General features: G+C 40.2%; 1 long non-coding RNA gene across 1 annotated transcript; it reads right to left on the bottom strand.

Moving 5' to 3' along the window:
• Positions 1 to 4354: 4354 nt before the first annotated feature.
• Positions 4355 to 12483, bottom strand: LOC143316087 (uncharacterized). The gene is made up of 5 exons (XR_013076238.1): positions 12240 to 12483; positions 10485 to 10725; positions 10255 to 10407; positions 10073 to 10167; positions 4355 to 4759 (listed from the first exon to the last, which is right to left on the bottom strand). It is a non-coding gene; the product is annotated as an uncharacterized LOC143316087 (long non-coding RNA).
• Positions 12484 to 14027: the final 1544 nt, after the last annotated feature.

Raw genomic sequence — 14027 nt, 5'->3', positions numbered from 1 at the left:
AAAAATTACACAGAGGTTTCGCATGTTGAAGCAAGTATAACAGGATAGGGCACCAAGTTTCTCTTCAATAGGGACTTGAAATTTATCAGGGGCAAAGATCATGACCTCAGTCTTATCATCATTCAGCTGAAGCAAGTTATTTGCCATCCATTGCCTAATTTCCCATAAACAGACATTTAACATAGATAGGTTGTCAATCTCAGCAGGTTTAAATGAGAAGTATAGCTGAATGTCATCAGCATACAGATGGTAGGTGATGTTAGGGAAAGAACTAATAATTAGACTGAGTGGAAGCATATAAATAGAGAATAAAATTGGTCCCAAGACTGAGCCTTGAGGAACACCACATGCCAGCACAGCAGCGTCTCAAGTAAAACCGTTAGCAGAGACAGAGAGTGTTCTATCAGCCAAGTATGATTTAAACCACTCTAATGCAATACCTGAAATGCCCACTAGGTGTTTTAGCCTATGAATTAAAATGTGGTGGTCCACAGTATCAAATGCTGCGCTAAGATCTAATAAAATCAAAACAGAACAGTGACCAGTATCAGCAGCCATTAAAATGTCATTAGAGACCTTAAGAAGAGCTGTTTCAGTGGAGTGGAGTTTGCGGAATCCTGATTGGAATTTGTCGGCTATATTGTGCAAATCAAGAACACGAAGTAACTGTTCTTGAATAACCTTTTCTAAGACTTTGGAGATGAAAGGAAGTTTTGATATAGGTCTATAGTTCTCTGGCAAGGATGGGTCTAGGTTTGTTTTTTTAAGCAGGGGGTGAACTATAGCCTGTTTAGAATAACTGTCAGCCGGCGTAGATTTCTAGTGCACTAACCACCTTTGTGCTGAGGACAGGAAGCTCTGTTTGTTATAATGGTCTGTATAGCAAGGAATGCCGACAGAGGGAGTTAGTACTGTGTGCAGTCTGGACAGTGACCTGAGGGGGAACCGGTGACGAAGAGAGAGGAGCTACTGATTCAGGTGTGAGAGAGGGGCTTACCTTATACAGTCAATCACGTAAGGTAGCTGATAGAGCGGCGTGTTGTCGCTAACTTAGGGCTACCCAGCCTATTTGGATGGACTCCGTCGGGCCTGAAAAGAGAGAAGCGGTTCCAGAATAGATTAAAGTTGTCAATGAAGTCTATAGATAGATTTCCTGGAAGCATTAGTGATTGATTTTCAAAACTCGAATAAATGGCTGTGGATGCTAAACTTGGAACCATTAGTTATTAATATTCAATACTTGAAGTATGTAGAACTTTAGACTTTATACTTGGAAATAGTAGTGGTTTTTATTCCATATTTGGAAAATATACATGTGTAAGTGACTATAATGCAAAGATTGGAAGGATTACTCATTTTGATTTTATCTTTGTCTATTGTCAACCACAAGAAGTATTTGTAATGATAAAATAACATATTGTATGCTATGTAATGTTTTCCCACAGCTTCTCATCGGCCTCTGTCAGCTCTGCCGACTCCTTTAACACCTCTCTGATCTAAAGATGGGCAAAAAACTGTCATGTGCATTGTTTGAGACTATTTTACTGATGCCAGTTCCTACAAGCTTTAAGAGAGCTTTCTGACTATCGAAAGGAAGTAATGTGGAAGGTACATGTTTTACAGTATAAGTAGGATGAGAGTGTAAGTAAGGCACAGAAGAACAAAAACATACCCTCTGGCCTGTGAAGAACTTCTGTTTGAGTTCTTTTCTAAACAGTTGTTGCAGTAAACGGTCAAATTCTGGAGGGTATGTCAATCTTCTACGTTTTCCCTGTTGGATGATTAGATGTAATGTGTGAAAAAAGAAATGACATACATTATTGTAAAAAACATGAAGTATTGCTGTATCTGCAGTGCTTCTAGCAATGATTAGTGTACCATAGAAATGGTACTGATTTATGTTTTTGACTCACAGGTGGTGGTCTCGATGCTGGCAGCTCCTCCGAACTGCCTGAAGAACTGCTATCCTCCTCGCTTGAACTGTTCCCCATCCAAAAACATGGAGGATGCTACCAAGTCACATTGAGTGAGAGGAGATAGTCATTAAGCAGTTGGATGTTTGATGTACTGTTGAATGACATTCTCATGTTTTTTTCTGAACTAGACTGTACATTAACTGTAGTTACATGTTGCTTATCCTACATAATGCATCACTAAAATTGCATGTTTGGCATTTTACCTCAGTAACCTCAGACTGTCACTCTGAACAGGATAAATGGATTTGAGTTGCATTTGTATCATCTTGTACTCTTTAATTTGACTGCTTTGTTTTGATTTTTACAAACTGCTTAAAAAACATATCTAGTGTGTGTGTGTGTGTGTGTGTGTGTGTGTGTGTACATTCTTGCATCATGTGTACTCACTGCTGAGCCTGGCTCCTCTTTAATTTCCACTTCGTTGGACTCCATCCAAAAGAAAGCAACTAAGATAGATCAGGCCACATACTCAAACAGGCAATAACTACATATCTTGAAAGCATTAGCAATTATTATGGACTATCTGGAAGGCATAGAGGTTTTGATGCTGAACGTGGAAGATTTACTGATTTAAACTCAATATTTGGAATTTACTGCTTTGGATGGAAAAACTGGAGGCATAAGTGATTAATACTCAACATTTGGAATATAGTACTTTGGATGCTAAACTAGGAAGCATTAGTGATTAACTTTGAATACTTGGAATATATTGCTTTGGATGGTTAACCTGTAAGTGTGACACGTTATGTGACAAAATAGTGTAATCAATCACAGAATAATTAATCTCCTCCAGGTGATTTTTTTTTTTTTATTTAGACTTCTTTGTCCTTCAAATAGTGCAGGAACAGGTAAATGAGAAAGGAAACTATCACAGTCACAGACACTGTGACAAAAGCAACAGTGAGACAAATCTCCATCTTGCCCATTTTACAGCAGCTCTAAAAACAGAAAACATCAATCAGTCATTATAGCCGTTCTTACTCAATATCTATAGTCATGTACAGTGTTAAGTATAAAACATACCCCCGTCTTTACAACCAAAACAGAAGCTTGTGGTTGCTGCACCAGATTTTCCTCACCAGGATAGGGAGGAGATGGCACATCGGTCTAGAAAAAAATATAAAAGTTTCAAATTACTAGGGCTGTGACAATGAATGTATTAATGATTGCAATTAATTTGAAATTTTGAACACACATAAAAAAAAAGAATCAATACAGCTGCGTTTTGTTTACTTTTGCCTTGGGAAGCAATCAGTGATGTGCGGTAAGGTTCATGACTGGTGAGGCACTGACTCCTCTGGAGTTGGATGTAAAAATATATGAACCCAAAATAGAAGCTTATATTTCAATTTTGACCTTAATTGAAACATTTAGTTGTTTTAAAAGCTTTTAATTATGCTTTAATCAATTCCACACTGTTCAACAATACAATAGCAAGAGAAACAAAAGAATATTTAATACAAGGTCAAATTCGATTTTTTAAAATTTAAATTTTTTTTTTTTTTTGGCTGATCTCTCTTTTTATAATTAAAATTGAACACTCACTATTGCCCTATGCGTAGAAGAACACGCAGCGATGTGCATTGCGTCCATGGAGCTCAGCACTGCCACCATTAATAAATAACATCTACATTATCAAATAAATAAGTTTAAATTTCCATTTAATACATTAAAATGTATTATTAGGGTTATATACTATTTATTTTTATTTAAAAAGCCAAAAACATTGGGTATTTATGGGGTTAAAATAGAGAAAGTAGAAAAAAACAAAAGTGAAACTTAAGGAAGTGGGAGGGGATAAAGAGAGGTGCTCCAGCAGAGCCCTCTCATTTCAGCTCTGACTTTGGAAGAGACAACATCTCTCAGTTACTGCCAATCGCCATACATTCATTTACGTGTGCCACCTGAAGAAGCCGGACCATTTTGTTTTCAGGGAGTTTTTTGGATTGGTTTTTGTAATTTAAACTTTCTTGATTTTTATTTCATTTTAATTCTACTTTGATCAATAAATACTTAAAAAAAAAAAAAAGTTAAAATTTTAAAAATTAAAACTATTGTATTTTATTTTCATTCTTTTTCATTTGAATAGTAAATAATTAAAAAATACAGTTAAAATTTTAAATTTAGATACATTTCATTTTGATTCTTTGATATAATAAAAAACACACTTTGAGATGAGCTGCGGAGCTCAGAATGAGTGGACGGAGGTCCAGTACAGGAGGTGGCAACGCCTCCCCCCAAACTATGTTTATGAAACACGGTCCTGGGGTCAACGGGGGTTGGGACCCCAGGGGATGGCCCTTGCCTTTCCGGTCCCCCGTGAGGGGGCACCGGTTCGTAACCCCCTTTCCTTACCCTGACCCTACCCTATCCTAACCCCAACCCCCTCCTCGTCCCTAACCTCAACCTTTCCCCCTCCCCATACCTAACCCCAACCCCCCCCCCCAATTCCCCTCTCTCCATCTTATTACTTCACATACCACATAAATAATTTGATTCTTTCATGATTTCATAATGACAATTTCATAATATGCACACATAGTATTAAAAAAACAATTCATTGAAAATTTCACATTTTTCATCTATTTCATCTATTACTATACACACAAGGGCTTTAAAAACACATTGGAAAAAGCGAAAATGAAACTTACCTGAACAGCCTATAAATACAGCCAGTCTGCAAGCACTGTAGCTTTCACATGCTCACCTTTTCATTTGTTTCCGTTTGTGCCTTAGCCTGAAGAAGACCCGGTAGGGTCGAAACGTCGCGCGAGGGCACATTTCTATTGATAAATAACAATAATTTAACATTAAAAATTTGATTTTATTTTTCATTCATCATTTTTTTTCATCTTTTTCTAAAAACAATTGTTTTCATTTCTATAGTTAAAACAGTTAAAAAAAAAAAAAAAACACATTAAAAACATATAGACCCACACAATAAAAAACAGTCATGAGTCACAATCAGGACTCTGATGGATTTTGCCAGACCGCGCACACGTTTTGATGGCCATCAGGACCATTCTTGGGATCGTGGGGGTGCAGTTTACTGGAGGAAGGACCGTGCACCTCCGCTCCCCTGTTACTCTGGGGGTGGGATTCAGTTTCCACACCCTAACCCTTTTTGTTTTTGTTTTGTTTTTTGTGCAGGATTGTGCATTGCACCTGCATTGCATTGCAGAAATAAGGGCTGTACATGAAGGATTGTGCATGCAGGACTGTGCAATGCAATGCAGGACTGTGCATGCAGGATTGTACACATTCCTGCAGAAATCAGGGTTGTGCATGATTCATGTGTTGATGCATGATTCATGCACTGAAGATGTAGATCAGATGCTGTCGTAGTTCTGATCATAAATGATGCCAACTAGCGATCCGGCGGCATTATTCCCATGACCCGCTGGGCAACGTCCAGGAAATGCTGCATGATGACGAGGAGTTTGTGAAAGAGAGAAAAAGAAGTAGTGAACCCTTTTTTGGAACAAGCGTTCTGACAGAACCGAGCAGTCTATCTGAAGCAGTGCAGCACGCTCGCTCAGCTGTTGCACCGCTGCCGCCATAAATGAACACTTCTGTTTTATGTGCATGCAGATCAGATGAGACGACCCGCTGAATTTAAGCATATTACTAAGTGGGGGAAAAGAAACTAACCAGGATTCCTTCAGTAGCGGTGAGCAAAGACGGAAGAGCCCAGCGCCACTTCTCCTTAATTTTAGGAGGAGAGAGGAGTGATCGCGAATAAGTTATTTGCAGGCTAAACGTGAAGCCTAAAACATCATCTTTAATTCTGTATTCGATTTTGCATGCACTTATATTTTGCATGCCCGGGCCCGGACACAGGTTAGGGTTAGTCCTGCATTGCATTGCAGAAATAATGATTCCCCGGAACAGAACTGACAAACCAATCTGTGCAGATTTCTGATCTTTGTGTAGTCTATATACTGAGGTCCTCTGATCGGCCCTGCCGGGGTCGGTCATGGCCCTGGCGGAGCGCAGAGAAGACGGTCAAACTTGACTGTCTAGAGGTCAGCGTGTATCTACCCTTCACCGAGAGTTAACTGAATTAGCCGCCTTGCTTCTTCAGAGTATGTAGTTACAGGTTGTATAGTGGTTGTACAGCCCTAACCCTAGTAAGTGACCCCTTGAACCCCACTCGTGATAGGGATTGGGGAGCACAAAGGCAGTGAGATGCCTGTGATGTTGAAGCCTTTACAAAAGTAACATTTTATCCTAAAATCAGTGAACTGACCCTTTAATTCTCGCTCAAAGGTACATACACAAACACACAAAGACACACATACTGTATGTACTCCACTAGCATGCCTCCTGCAGGCCGTCAGTGAGCTGAAATCACAGAAAAAACAAAGTAGCTGTCTTTTACCTGGTGGGCAGTGTTCACAGTTTGCTTTGGAAACACTCTTATCTGACACGTGAAACGTGTGAAAGCAAGAGGGAAGCAGCCCTATGCCCACTACAGCCTGTGCAGGAGAGATAGAGCTTGTTTATTTTTCCACACAAGAAGCTCTAAATGAAAATTTCGTTTCTTTCTTTGAAATGGAATCAGAAGAAACGTCGCCATCCTCATGTTTTAACACTGATAAACACAGTTTCTACTCATCACGTCTGATCAGAAGAAAGGTCGCCGTTAGGTGCAAGGATGGATTTCACCATAAAACCATCTGTTTTCTGAACCAATAGTGGTTGACAAACAAAGTTCGCTACTCTCTCCTCTGCATGAGTCTCTTCCCGCTGGCTTCGCCCTGCCCAGGCATAGTTTAGACGTCATCTTTTGGGTACAGTACTTATAGGGTGTCCTGTCTCCTGTGAAAGGACTCAGGCCCCCGAGCAACACCGGGCAAAGGCAGTCTTCCGTATGCCACATTTTCCACGTCCGCCGGTCGGACGGGGATTCGGCGCTGGGCTCCTCCCTCTTTGCTCACTGCTTCTAAAACACCCTGATCTACCAATGCGATGCAGGTACGTTTCTGCACTATTGGGGAAGTCAAAATTGATGACTACATTCACTGCCTGGATGTCAATTCCCTGAGTGAATAAGTCTGTGCAGACCAGGTTCCTGCACAATCCATTCCTGAAGTCGTGGAACACGCCGTTCCTGTGCTCCTGCATCATTTTGCATGAATGTAGAAGCATTCCCAGTTACAGATCTGATTTGCTGACCTCCCTTACGCCACCTTGATCTAAGATGCCAGAGGCTGTTCAGTAGCCCAGTTGGGTGATTTTGTTGGCCAAAAGCTCAACCCTCTGGGTGGAGTTACAGAAGATGCTGGACTGATTGATGATGGATGGTCATCCGCCGGGGAAACCTTGTTCTCTTCCACCGAGCACGTGGCTTCGGGAGGGACACACATGGACACACATGTTGGGTGGAACATGCCAAACTGCCGACGCGGGCAGCCCGGAGACTTTGATGTCCACCGGCAAAAACAAAAAGCAATGAGCTTCTTATTCGCTGTCACTTCTCTCTCCTCATTGCGGGAGTCTCTTCCCGCTGGCCCGCCTAGTCAGCCAGATCAGCTGAATCAACCCTAGCGATCAATGAGTAAAAAGCAATGAGCTTCTTATTCGCTGTCACTTCTCTCTCCTCTTTGTGGGAGTCTCTTCCCGCTGGCCCGCCTAGTCAGCCAGATCAGCTGAATCAACCCTAGCGATCAATGAGCTTCTTATTCACTGTCACTCCTCTCTCCTCTTTGCAGGAGTCTCTTCCCGCTGGCCCGCCTAGTCAGCCAGATCAGCTGAATCAACCCTAGCGATCAATGAGCTTCTTATTCACTGTCACTTCTCTCTCCTCATTGCGGGAGTCTCTTCCCGCTGGCCCGCCTAGTCAGCCAGATCAGCTGAATCAACCCTAGCGATCAATGAGTAAAAAGCAATGAGCTTCTTATTCGCTGTCACTTCTCTCTCCTCTTTGTGGGAGTCTCTTCCCGCTGGCCCGCCTAGTCAGCCAGATCAGCTGAATCAACCCTAGCGATCAATGAGCTTCTTATTCACTGTCACTCCTCTCTCCTCTTTGCAGGAGTCTCTTCCCGCTGGCCCGCCTAGCCAGCCAGATCAGCCTGAAACAATGAAGGCTACAAGGCTGAGAGCCCTGCCTGAGATTAAAATCTGAGCACTGTATTTAATACAGTAGATCACACTATTCTTTTAAGTCGACTCAGATGCCTGGTTGGCCTCTCTGGCACTGTTCTTAAGTGGTTCACTTCCTATCTCACAGAGAGAAAATTCCTGGTAAATTTGGATACACGCTCCTCGAGAATACATGAAATAGAATGTGGTGTGCCCCAAGGATCAGTTTTAGGCCCAATTCTTTTTAATTTCTATATGTTCCCACTTGGCAGTGTCATCAGGAGACATGGTTTTAATTGTCACAGCTGTGCTGATGATACACAGCTGTATATTTCCATATCTCTTGATGACACAGGGCCACTTGATGCCCCTTTTAACTGTATTTTAGACATCAAATCCTGGATGGCAGAAAACTTCCTACAGCTCAACCAGAACAGAACTGAAGTTTTAATCATCGGTCCTGAGGCCCAGAGAGTGAAACTTTTACCAAAACTGCAAACATTGTCTTAAAATCCACCCAATCATGTAAAAAATCTGGGAGTAATTTTTAACTCTGAGCTCAATTTTATTCCGCACATTAAATATGTTACAAAAACAGGATTTTATCATTTAAAGAATAGAGTCTGCCCGTTTCTCTCTCAGGCAAACACAGAGATGCTGATGCATGCTTATTGCAATGCCCTGCCTTCTGGTCTTCCTAAAAGAAACATCACAAGTTTACAACTTCTACAGAACTCAGCTGCACGTGTGCTTACGAGGACCAGAAGGCAGGCGCATATTACACCGGTTTTAGAATCACTGCATTGGCTGTGTGTGTGTGTGTGTGTGTGTGTGTGTCTTATTGCTGCACCTATTCCTTTAACCAATCCAGTATTTTATGATTCCATTTACAATTTATTAAATTATTTAGAATTATATTTTTTCAACAACAAACAGTCATTTTAATGTTCTCTCTCTAAAAACTTCTGGGGATAAAATAATTTAACAAAACTAAAGCCAAGGAAAATGGTTTTAATTCAGTTATATTACATCCTTACTGCCCCACCTGCGCCGTGGACCACTCTTAAAACTAAGATAACGGTCCCACCCTGTGTCTTATCGGCCATTTTATTCTACTTATCTAATTTCTATTATTCTTTTAGAAACACCCTTTAAGGTTTTCTCTGGGAGGACCCCTTCTTAACCATCTTGGGATTTTAAACGGCTCTTTCAATGAAACTGTTCTCCTTCTCCCCTGTGCCAGCACCCACCATAACATCCAATAGGATGTTACGTTTTTATCTTCACCTAACCCAAAAATGTTTTGTCCTAACCCTCAATACTAATTTATAGGGTTATGATTTATAATTTTTTATGGAAATGATTTCTAACCCTAATATAAATATGAGTGGATTTAAATTATATTTCTTCTAGATTTCACATTTCTACATCTATCTATTGAGAATTATTATTATCTATATGGACATATCTATATACAAGGGCTCCCCCTTCCCCCATATAGGTGCTCTCATATAGATATATATATATATATACACATCTCTCTCTCTCCCTCTGGCTCTCCCTTCAGGCGGGCATCCCACCTGTTACATACTGCTCAAAGTATATATGGATGTCTGTGCAGTATTGTATCACATATGCATATATCTGTGGAACTTCCCCCAAAATATTTAACATATGTGTGGGTATATATATATATATATATATATGTGTGTGTGTGTGTGTGTGTGTGTGTGTGTGTATATATATATATATATGGTTTTATATCCAGATACATTTATACATGGGTAGGACAAAAATGTTTTGTCCTACCCATGTATGTGTATGTATGTATGGATATGTATATGAATATGAATATGTATATATGTGTGGATTGTATATGTATATGTGTATAGATTAATATTTGTATATGGATAGAAATTCAATATAATGTAATATATAATGCATGTCACATGTATATGTGTGTATATGTATATATATGCATAAGAAAAAAAATCATTTATAACATGCCCTACCGGGATGGATGGATGGAGTGTGCACTGAGTGTGACTGTTCCATTCTTTGGGGACTGCCAATCACCTGACCCCTCACCTTCAGAGGAGCTCGCCATCTGTTTTCGATAAGACAAAAAGTAAATTTTCTTTCTCAGGACTCAAATATCTTTGAATGGATTGAAACTGCTGAAGAAAATTCTCACCAATCTTGGGCTGGCTGAGGGCAAAAACTCTTTCTTGTGCAGCTGTGGAACCCTTTGCTTCAAACTGGCCTCCTCTTCCTCCTCCTCTTCTTCTGTTCCATTCTTTGGGGGCTGCCAATCACCTGACCCCTCACCTTCAGAGGAGCTCACCATCTGTTTTAGATAAGATAAAATGATCTTTTTCTCACTCACTTAGCCTATTCACTGAAACTGATGAAGACTACTCTTACCGATCTTTGACTGGCTGAGGATAGCTCTTAGATTAGAACCCTTCCAGTCACCCGCTGCTTGTTTCCATGGTTCTTCTTTTCAGATTCTTGCATGCCCTCCTTTATGCCCCCCTGAGGTGATTCTGTCACCACCTCATCACAGTCCGCACCTGCTCTTACTTCTTTTTTTTGACTGCATAGCTTGATACTGCCATCATCGTCAATGCTCTGCTCTGGACTGTGTCCTCTGTCGGGTCATCCCCTGTAAAATGAAAGGTTAAAATCATGAACTGATACTACTCAACCCAAAAGAACTGTTTGTCAATTTTTCATGCTGAAGTAACCTTGGTAAAATCTTTTGGCCGTTTGGGGATCATGGTACATAAATGTTGCTACCCTTGCTGGAAGAATATCATTAGGTTTTTCAGGACACCACATCAGGACAGGTATAAAGGGGCAGCTATGCAATGTTGGAGGCAGTGCGGATCGACTGCAGCTAACCACTACCATATTTTCTGGGATTGCCGCAAGTTAAAAGCCTTCTGGAGGGATATCCAGGTTTCTTTAAGCACAGTCTTTAACACTCAAATACCCTTGAGTTTTGATGTATTGTACCTGGGTCATGTTCCTTTTTTCAATTGTAGGAGAGAGATAAAGCTGCTGCAAATTCTCTTGGTGGCAAGTAAGAAAACTGTCACAAGAAGATGGTTGAGCCCGATTCAACCTACTCTAGATGACTGGATTGGAATTATTCTGGAGATATTTAGGATGGAAAAATTAACCTACCAAATAAGACTTCAAAAGGACAAATTCTACCAGATCTGGAATAAATGGATTTCATTCATTGCCCCCACGAGAGCAGACTTTATTTGATCTCACTGGTAGCGTTGCTTTGTAATTTACCCATTTAATTTATGACTGGTGTTTTATGATTATTTTTATTATGGCGGCGGCGGGGGCACCCTCCCCCCATGGATTTTGTAAATAGTTGACTGGCCTATCTTACACTAAGCTGTATTGGAAGTTTTTAGGCGATCTAGTCTGGGCAAATTACCAATATGGCCCTTAAGAAGACAACTGGACTCCCACTGATGCAATCTAAACACAAGTCTCAAGTAGTTTCTGTTGTTATAAGAGAGTGGGACTTGCAAAGATCATACAATGTCTGTCCTTCAATTTTTGAATGCACATTTTTGTGATTTGTAAACCCTGACGACTGATGTCGCACACTTTCTGTATGTAAAACAAAAACTGGAATGGCATTTATTTTTGTTTTTACTGTTGAGACCATGTGTTTATACCATTTTGTCTATTCCAAAGAGATACAATTTAAAAAAAAAAATGTTGCTACCCTCTCATATGTTTTATGTCCCAGCTGCCACTTGGCCTGATGGGAGAAATCATGCATAAAGTACATAAGATAAAAATATTGCATCTTGTAATAATAATAATAAAGACTTTAAAAGAACAAAACGTGTCTTACGTAAGTGGCAAACAGAAGAACGTAACATATTGAATGTGGGGCCAGGACCAACAGTGGTATGAAAAAACATGGATGCCTCCGAGCCTCCCTCAATTTGACCACAAAGTCTGTTGTAACGCCTGAACCAGGCACACTCCTCTAGTTTCAGTGGTATGGCTGCCTGCCCAAAGTATCTCTGGGTTTTGTGCTCCTGAATCTATTTTAAAAAGACATTTGATTAGTGTTTCTAGCTAAGTTGTTAAACAATAGATGCATGTTGTGTTCACTTGTTTCATTTGAACATTTGTACTTACACGAATGACACGATGACCTCTTGTAGTCTTTTCAGCAGTCTTGACCTCTTTCACGGACATGTTGATAATTACACTCTTCCGATGTCCAGTCGTTGCAATGAGAAACCCACCAAGTAGTCCAGAAACCAGTCTGAGATTCCTTTTGTTATGTGAAGAAGAGAAACAACATTTTATGCATGAGCGTTCAAAGACAGTTGCCTTTAGGTCTGGAGCTGATTTAGCAACTCTATTTTCCACTACCATAATCCACCAAACGATAATTCTGTAAAAATTGGAAGACATCCAAGTTAGCAGACAGCACATAGGCATGAACCCAGTTTGTAAATATAAATCAATCTAAAAGCTTCAAAGGCTCCTCAACACAATGTAATATATATAGTACCAATTTACAACAAAAAGCCGCCTCCACGCATTTTGAACAGAAAAACCAAATAAATCCCCTTTGAGCAATCTTTTAGAGATGTTTGATCAACTGCTGTGACTATTGATCCTTACCAAGTGCAGCATCAACATACTTTGGTGCCTCCTCTATGAACCAAGCATGTTTTATGGCCTTGACAAGTTTGTCTGAAGAACAAACAAACAAAAAACAACTACTGTTCAGCATATATGTGTCTAAACTTAAATTATGAGATTTACATCTGTAGCACCCCACCACTGTCACTCTCTAAAATGGAGGAGATCACTATGAACAAACTGACGGGGCGCTTGGGTTCGTTTAAGCTACCCGAAGGTTTACCTGATAGGGATGAACTTAGTTACACCTCTCCTCTGACTGGTTCAAACAAATTTCACATACTGATAACATTAAAAAGCTCTGGACACACAAAAACAAAAACAAAAACGCAAAGGGTTCAAGTAATTCATGCCACTCGCACCTGCAAGCTAAAAGGTCTCTGTTTCAAAGTCCAGAGCTCTAACCACTGTACCACTTCTTCACTTCATTGGCCAGGGAGCAAACCAGTGAAAATCAACAATGACATAGAAGCATTGACCAAAAAAAAAGACAACAAATAAACGATGCATGGAAAAGGAATTTAAAATAACGACCAAGTTAATTTCTGAGATATTTGCCTATCACCCAAAATATTAACCTATGAGAAACAACAAGGTAAGTTAGGACAAACTAACTAACTACTAGAAAAACGCTGTTTTCCTAGTATGATAATAATCTCCACCCTTCTTTTCTCTCAGCCACTGAACTTGAAGTGTCTGCGCCCAATCGCTGATCAAGACAAGCAGACCAAATCAGTTAAGCACAGATCTCCTTTGTGGCAAAGTTTGTCTTGACTTACCTTGTAGTTTCTCATAGGTTAATATTTTGGGTGATAGGCAGGAAAACATCCCATAAATGAACTTTGTCGTTATTTTAAATTCATCTTCCATGCATCGTTTATTTATTTTTCTTGGTCAATGCTTCTATGTTGTTGATTTTCACTGGTTTACTCCCTGGCCAATGAAGTGAATAGGTGGTACAGCGGTTAGAGCTCTGGACACACACACACACACACACACACACACACACACACACACATATGTATGTATATGTATATGTAGCCAAAATATATGTCTATATATCCTAACAATGCATGGAAGGGGAGTTTAAACAACGACAGAAATGAGAGGAAGTACACAGAGGTTTCTGCCACCATGTTTACTAACACAGGGCTGCAAAGTCAGTGGGTTTACATCCAAACAAATACATACAATACAAAGGGTTCGAGTAATTAATGCCACTCGCACCTGAAGGCTAAAAGGTCTCTGTTTCAAAGTCCAGAGCTCTAACCA

Source organism: Chaetodon auriga, chromosome 23, assembly GCF_051107435.1.
Source record: "Chaetodon auriga isolate fChaAug3 chromosome 23, fChaAug3.hap1, whole genome shotgun sequence".
Classification (NCBI taxonomy): domain Eukaryota; kingdom Metazoa; phylum Chordata; class Actinopteri; order Chaetodontiformes; family Chaetodontidae; genus Chaetodon; species Chaetodon auriga.
Note: the sequence above shows the minus strand (reverse complement) of the source record. Positions and strands in the feature narration are given on the sequence as shown.